Genomic DNA, 7530 nt, shown 5'->3' on the forward strand with positions numbered 1-7530 from the left:
AATTTACCATTTTTACAGTATACACATAATACTTGCAAGTATATTTTGGTTTTTAGGTTATCTTTCTACCTCATATACTTAATTTTATAACAATTTTTAAACCTTAATAATTTTAATTAAATTTAAGTTGAAAACATGGGTATTTTAGGAACATTTTTCTTAGAAACTACTAGAGTTAGGGGGCTGAAATTTTGCATACTCATATTTCATTATGATAGTGAAGACGCATGGCTACTTTCGCATAATTATCAAAATTATTATGGATTTTACAGCCAGAAAAGTATGAAAGAAATATAATCATTTTTCCTATTGATCGAATATAGGCCTAAGCTTACATAATGTGATGAAAATAATGGAAAATAATGTCAACTGCATTACAAATATGCTTAAACTTTTATATACCTGAAGTGCAAACGGTTACTGAGAAAAATGTTCCTAAAATGCCTATGTTTTCAACTGAAATTTAATTCATGTCTTTCAGGTTTAAAATGTTTTGTGAAATCAAGTATATGAGGTAGAAACATAATATAAAAACTAAAATATACGTGCAAATATTGTGTCTATGCTTTAAAAATTGTAAATTTATAGATTCAAAAGTTGAAGAGTAATATCAAAATTTCTTCACTCATGAGCTTACACAACAGCATTCGCTCAGTCTATCCAGTCCCCTTAATATTATAAGCAAATGGCAGTGCATATTTTCGATAAATTTTATATCAATAATCTAATGTTTGCTGCGTATTTTTTTATTATTTCTAATGTACTGGACTGAGCTAAAATGTGACTTCTAATTACGAGTCCTAAGATATTGCATAGGTAAAATTAACAGGCTAAACTTATGATATGTTGTACTTTTCGAAAAGTGAAACTCCAGGACTATCCGTAGACCGCGTCTCTGCTTTTCAGGTTGACGAATTTATTGTTCTGTGAATAGAAACGAACATCACCATTAATTTTGAAAGCAAATCGCTCTAAAAGAATAATTTTGAGGACATCTTAACGTTCTCCCCCATTCAACTGCAATGGTTCGTTCCATTGTGTAAGTAGGCAATAGTCTACTGCAGTTATTGTATTGCTGCTTAACTGTAGTGATAACTTAGACAAAAGTATGATTAGTCTGACTTTTGAAAAATGGGCACCGTAGACCTATAGGAACAATGGCATTGTTCATCACTTCTTGAAGACGTTTCTATGAAAAGGAAAACAGTGATTATAATGTTCGTTAAAGTGACGGTACTTCATTTCATTCGTTCTATTATACCCTACATTAATCAGCATTTTACCCGAACTTTCAGATAAAGATAAACATTTTACGTCTAAAATTTAAAAAATCATTGATTGAACAGTTTGTGAAAAAATAGTGCCCTAAATGGATGCAAACAAAAATCAGACTGCGACCCATGGAGAAATGCTTTTTTTTTTAATACATAGGTTGGATAAAATGTTATGGCAACACTGCTGTCACGTGACGATGGTGCGTTCGAGAGCTGCCAGCTGTGTGGACATAAACAAGGACTGTTAGATGAGATAGTGCAGCCAGCGGCGACAGTACTCTGTCAATCTACTGCAGTGTGTAGAACGTTGACTTTCATAGGGATAGTGCGAGCGCCCTAAGACCACGTTTACAAAACTAGAGCAACGTTTCTGGATCAAAATTGAAGTGACACGAGGTCGTAGTGCACAAAAATGTTTTCAGGGACTGCGTGAAACATGTGCCGATGCAGCGTTGCCATATTGCACAGTGACACGATGGGTTAAAGCTTTCCGGGAAGGCAGGGATGCCGTTCAGGACAACCTTCGTACAAGACGACCCCGCGTTGAGGACAACACAGTTCAACTCCTTGCTTCCCTGTTGGATGCTGATCGCCGATGGACTGCGCGTGAGTTAGCAGCGGAAGACGGAGTATGTCACAAAACTGTTCTCCACATTCTGCAAGACATTCTGGATTACCGCAAAATTGCAGCGCGTTGGATACCCCATGAAATTTCCGAGGTTTAACAATGGCACGGCTATGCAATCGCACAGGCCTTGTTGGACCGGTACCAAAGAAAAGATGACGACTTTTTTTAACGAATCGTAGCTATGGACGAAACCTGGGCTCGCTCATACGAACCAACCAAACTTGAAACGTCGCTCAAATGAATTGAAGCATCCAGGTTCTTCTTGTCCGAAGTAAGTGCGCCCTACACAAAATGCTGTGAAGGTGATGTTCATTGTGGCGTAAGACATTGATGGGGTAATACTACACCACGCTGTACCTCCAAGGCAGACGGCAAACGCGGACTACTACTGCAGGTTCCTGCAGCACCACCTTCGTCCAGCACTCAGGAGAAAACGACGACACTTGGTGGTACAGAATCCCATCATTCTTCATGATAATGCAAGGAGTCACACCGCTGCTGCTGTCAAGGACCTCTTGCGCCGCTGGCAATGGGAGATTCTGGAACATCCACCGTACTCACCCGATATAGTCCATGCGATTATGATCTTTTCACCAAAGTGAAAGAACCACTGCGAGGGACCCGGTACAATACCAGAGATGAACTTATCCGTACTATAGGGCGGTCAATACGGAACATCAACAAAGATGGACGTGCTGATGGTGTACGACTATATAGAAGGTACGTAAATGTTGTAGCCCTGTGAATAAAGCCATGTCAGAAATATCGAACTGTTGCCATTACTTTTTATCCAACCTTAGTAAATAAACCTGTCGAAGACATTATTGCTTATTCAATACATTAAATTACACAAATTTATTTATACTGTGACAAGGATTCATTTAACCCTTTCAGACCTGAATTTATATTAAATAAAATTGAAAAAAAAAAAAAGCTGGTCACATAATCATTTTGGGGGTCCAAAATTCCCAAATCAAGTTTTCACTGAAAATCAAAATTTGGGGACAATTTTGACCTCTGGGGTTTCAAAATTTTAAATTTTATTTTTAATTCAGGTAGGCGTATAGAAATGTTTCAAAAATAATATTTTCCATTTCCATCACATTGAATTTTTCAAAATATTTAAAAGTATCGAAGACATTCCAAAAAAGAAACAATGTACACTTTAATGTAGGCTACATCAGATCTGAAGGGGTTCATTTCCTTACTTATATTAAAAGCATAAAGGTTTAAAATATTCTACTTTGTAAGCACTGGAAGCAGCCTTATGTCTGACTGTTCGTGGTCCGTTAAGTAGCGCCTACATAAAAATTATTTATCTTCAAAACCAAACCATGCTTTAAAAATACGCATTTATTGTTTTGATTGCTTTCATTTACTTAAAGGGACAGAAATTGGGCCACTACTTAACGTAAAGGAAAAATTGTGTCGCCGCCTTTTTGCAGAATAGCTATGTAAAGACAAGTGGAAGAAATGTGTTGAGCACGTTAAAAATAACAAAGAATATTTTTCTAGTGCTGATGTAATAGACAGTGCGATAGGAGAATGTTTAACTGACAGCAGTGTTGCATCAGATGATTCCGACTCCGCCTCCAGCGGAGCGATAAGGTTTAGTACTCTCTCATAACGGAGTTTTGTCAGTTGTTAGCCAATAGCAACACAGTGCATGCATGCCTTGAGGGACAGCGCACACAGATCCGCCCTCTACTCATCATCATACACTAATATGTAGTTCCCCTACCATGGTATATCGAGAGAAACGTCTGGGCTGATAGAAGACCTACAGCTTCGGAGCGTTGGGAGAATGACCGAATTCAAGTGCCCGCCATTGAGCAAAAGTAAATAAAACAAAGAAGTCAATAAAAGGCGTATAAATATCGAAAATGAGATAGAGAGGAAGTAGGTTAAGAATGTAGTATTGTTCAGCATGCATTGCCACGAGTACCGGATATTTGAAATAATATTTAATTAACCTAAGCTTTATTACGCAGAAAATACATTACATTTCCTCGTCTGAATATACTAATGATAGACGCATATCTTTCTTGATATAAACCAAATTAATGCATACAATTTTAAGACTTATCTTTAACATAACAGATCAAAGTTTAAATTGTAGCCTAAGTCAGAGTGGGTACAAAATGTCCATAGGATCCCTCCCAACACGTATTCTAGATTACTAAAAAATTACACCCTGGCGTGAGACTTCTCGACCTCTAATACGAGACCGGAACAGGCCAATCTGTGACCAATCTCCTTGAAGGCTACATCATGACAATTGTGTATTCTGCCTACTCAGAATTATCATTTAAATTTTAATTTGAATATGATACAAGAAGACCCATGCTTTCAAAGAGCACGGAATTAGTCCTGGCAATTGTAAGTTACCCCTGAGCACAGGAACATTCATCCCAATGATTTAATTAACTATTTGTTGAAGATATTAACGATCACAATACGTAGGCCCATAGGAATATATTTAATTCTCCACTTCAATAACGTTTCGATTCAAGTGCGTTACTTACATGTTAGCTTAATAGACTAACAGTATTCTAAATGTAATATTTGGAAAAGATAGAATCTTATTGGAAAACACATACACCCCGCCCGTTTATAAGAACGTGCAGAGATAGCCTATAAGGTAAGATGTCTAATACATAAATATTCTGGGTATTTATTCACAGGACTAATGTTTTTCTGTTTTGCACATTTGTTTAGTCAATTGTCCGAAGACAGGTTTGAACCTCATAAGTGATATCAATAACACATCACTCAGGTAACTAAGTCAAAAGATAATGGGGTAGGGTGGCAGTTCCTTTCCTCCTCCATTGCATGCATCGCAGACTAGCTACATATCACACTAGTCAGACTTCACATGTGTACAAACAATAGCCTAATTGTTTTTCCTCTAACAAATATTGTCAAGTGAGATGTACTGCTTGATAATAGATGTACAGTTGTAGCAAAAAAACCCGACCGACCCTTGTAGCTGATTTCAAAGTCACAGATTCAAATTTTGCTAGTCACAAAACATATCCATCTTGTATAATTAATTGTAACAATGAAATTTATTGCATTTGTTCGATTCTTACCGTCTTTTGTTTCCTTCAGTGCCTCAAACTTACAGACGAAAAAACTTTGATAGTTTTATTTTCATCTGACATTAATACTGTATTACATATCTACCTCTATTCGGCAAAGATAACTGCGTATTTTTACATTAAATAGCAGTACATACCTCTGGCTTCACTATCCATATTGAAATTACCATAGTTTGACACAATACACAGCACAGGATTATTTTGTATCAGCTACAAGAGTCGGTCCGGTTTTTTTTTTTTTGCCACATGTAGGCCTACATATCAACCAGGACCTCAATCAGAGGTATTTTGCACATTGATAAATATATAATTAAGAGTGACATTATCACTAAGAGATGTAATAGTGCCTATTTTGTGATTCTTTCATGCTGCTAAGTGAATAAGTAACTAACTCTGAAATACTGAAATTGAGGAGTGCTCTGCAATAACAAGGTAGGCCTAACTTATGTGTAAAAAGTGGGTTTTTGGCAGTAAGTAAAAGTAACGTTGTTTTCATTAACAAAGAAAGGCCTTTGCGAATCTGCATTTTTGAATCAATATTATTGAGAGTTTACATATATAAGTTTTATGTGTTATTAATAAAAATCTCGTTTATTCAATTTATTATTTTGATACATTAACAGTAAAGTACTCCGATTTACCTTGTTATTGCAGACATAAGATACAACTTACGTTGTCATTGCAGACATAAGATACAACTTGCCTTGTTATTGAAGACATAAGACACAACTTGTCTTATTGCAGAAATAAGATACAACTTGCCTTGTCGTTGCAGACATACGACACAATTTGCCTTGTTATTGTAATCAACCTATACAACTTGCCTTGTCACTCATATCCATGAGAACATTGCAGATTCTTTATAAGGGTGCTAAATGTAATATGGGTTAAAATGTAATACACGAACATAAAACAGTTTGATTTGAACTTATTTTCACTATACAAATTAAGTGTAACTTACAATACACGATGTAAGAAAATATAACTTTTGTATTTTCTTGTATAACCTAGTACTTTTAGGTAGTGGGGGGGGGGGAAAAATGAGGGTTCTTAAAATCAAAATATATCCAAAACAATGGAATCATCTTATGAGTAGGCCTATTATTACAATATTGTTTCCAAAATGTTTTATTCACATTGATTGTATCACTTTACGAAGGAATATTTTATATCATCAATCAGTATTCATCACATTTGGAATCTATTACAGGGCTGGTCATCGGGAGCAAATCCAAACTCTAAACGGTAACGCTTAATATTCATCTGTCATGGCATCAACGCTGCGCGGTGTTCGGCGAAGAAGAAGGGAATTGAAGGGAAGTCATGGCTCCCCGACAGAAAGTAGAATTCGCTCTTGGTGCCCAACCCTGATCTAGTGCTTCCTGCAGTGACGTCTAAACGTCTGCACCGACACTAGAGACCTCTACTGTCAACTGCGACATAGTCATATTATAAGTTAGGTATAAATAGTAATATAGTTCATAATTGCCACCAATGTGATGGAACGGCAAGATAAGAAGTGCATTTACTTTGTATTTCTAATGGTGGCGACTATACCGAGGTATGTGTACATATTTACTTCGTTATTGCAGAGCACCCTTCAATTGTAAAAGGCTACTATTTAATGTCGGAAGTAAACATTTCATCGGTGCAGGAGAGAATTACCGACCTATTCACTTCATAGGCATACATGAGAAATATTTGTCTCCAATCCTGCTTTCTTATCCTTCACATCTGGTGTCCTTAGAGTAGATCTCATCTCGCTAGTGATGAGTTTAGTTCACCAATACTCATTTGTCTAGACATAATTTTGATTAGCGAAATGAAACCGTGCTGCACACAGCTGATATTTAAGAAAGTGATATTTTTACTATATGTATGAGATGTGCTTCAGTCATTCTTATTATTTAATTATTCAAGGTCAGTGTGTATTCTATTTTCCGTTCTTTCACTGATAATACAAGTTTAAAGTAAGCTTTTTGATGTGGTAACTTGCTTAAACATTAGTCATACAGCAATCCAGTTTTAGATGCAGATGCTGGTTTCCTTACAAACCTCTCTCTTCGGAATAATTTAGGAGACCTAAAGAGCAAGTTAAGTTAAGCTTATATATGAATTTTGAATACTTTCTTAGCAGTAGAATTGTGGATGTCGGCTTAACTAACAACAAAAAGTATATACTTCGCTCAGGTTTCAAAAATAAATTGATGTTGTAAATCCTTTTCGACAAAATAATAATTTACAGTGGCGAAGCTAAGGTGTAAATATTGGGTAAGCTGAAATAATCTGTTTATTTAACTTATGTTTTTATACAGTATATGTTTGTCGACCTTTCTATTAAAATGTTTTTGCGACACAGACCCTACAAGAAGATGATGGCCATTCATTTTCACCTCAAACAGAATACAAGTACTTATAATAATATGACTTATTTGTCTCAGAGCACACTGTTAGCTTAAGGATTTAAGCATATATCTTGCGATTAGTTTTCATACGAAATAGGACGAAGTTGGTAATGTTTTCTTTT

Source organism: Periplaneta americana, chromosome 4, assembly GCF_040183065.1.
Source record: "Periplaneta americana isolate PAMFEO1 chromosome 4, P.americana_PAMFEO1_priV1, whole genome shotgun sequence".
Classification (NCBI taxonomy): domain Eukaryota; kingdom Metazoa; phylum Arthropoda; class Insecta; order Blattodea; family Blattidae; genus Periplaneta; species Periplaneta americana.